General features: G+C 50.4%; 1 protein-coding gene across 1 annotated transcript in view; it reads right to left on the bottom strand.

Moving 5' to 3' along the window:
- The window catches only part of GJB1 (gap junction protein beta 1), a 3,077-nt gene that overhangs the window by 1,558 nt on the left and 547 nt on the right, over positions 1–972 (bottom strand). The gene's annotated exons all lie outside the window — the stretch shown is intronic.

Raw genomic sequence — 972 nt, 5'->3', positions numbered from 1 at the left:
GAGTTGGGGGGAGGGGAATGTGCGCTCCCCTCTCTGACTGGCAAATTTTCTCTATCATTTCCTGTCTCTCCAGATGGAGTTGTCATTTTAATGTTTTTCCAATCAGAGGAAGGGGCCCAAGGAAGCTTCTTGAGGTAATGTAAATGTTGTATAATATATTGTGGTCACGTTTACAAAACTGCACGCAACTATGAAAACACCATAAACTATACTTAGAATGAAGGAGAAAAAATAAAAGGAAGGGCTTAAGGGAATTTGATCCCAATAAAGCTGCTATGAAAAACAATATTACCCACCCCCCCAAAAAAACCCCAAAAGCCAAAACAACAACAACAACAACAACAACAACAACAACAAACCAGGCAAGAATGGCTCGGGGTCTGGCTCCTTCTGTTGCCGGTTGCTTCCTAGATCAGCAAAAAACCAAGGCCAGCTTATCTGGCGGGGGGAGGTCAGAGGTTGCAGGAGAAAGAACTTGACAAACACACAAGCCACCTCTTCTTCGTTTACTGTAAAATCCTGTTTAATGTGTAACATTTCAGGCAGAGCGAGGCCTTGAGAACCAGAGGCAAAGGCAGCCCTGACCAACCCCTCCCTCCTCCAACTTATCTGCCTGCATCGCCCTCCCCTAATTCCTCCACCCCAGACGCGTCCTGCTTTTCCTTACTGCCCGGCAAGTGCTGTTCCTACTACCCTCCCTTCTCCACCCACATGTCCACAGCACCCCCCTTCCATTCGGCTTGCCCACGTCCTCCCCACTGATGTGACTCCAGAAATAGGGTCTCTGACAACACGGGGTTAAGATTAGTTTCATAACTGGAGATGCAGGCAGAGCATCCTATCTCTCGTCCCCAGTGGCCCCAGGGAGAGGGGAGGGAAAAGGGGTACAGACAAGAAGAGCTGCCCACACCCCCAACAACCTTGAGCCCTGGTGTGGGTGGCCTCCGGCTCCCCGCCCAGCGGGCCCCTCAG

Source organism: Crocuta crocuta, unplaced genomic scaffold, assembly GCF_008692635.1.
Source record: "Crocuta crocuta isolate KB4526 unplaced genomic scaffold, BGI_CrCroc_1.0 scaffold440, whole genome shotgun sequence".
In the NCBI taxonomy this organism is placed as follows: domain Eukaryota; kingdom Metazoa; phylum Chordata; class Mammalia; order Carnivora; family Hyaenidae; genus Crocuta; species Crocuta crocuta.
This window is presented reverse-complemented; position numbering and strand designations above follow the sequence as displayed.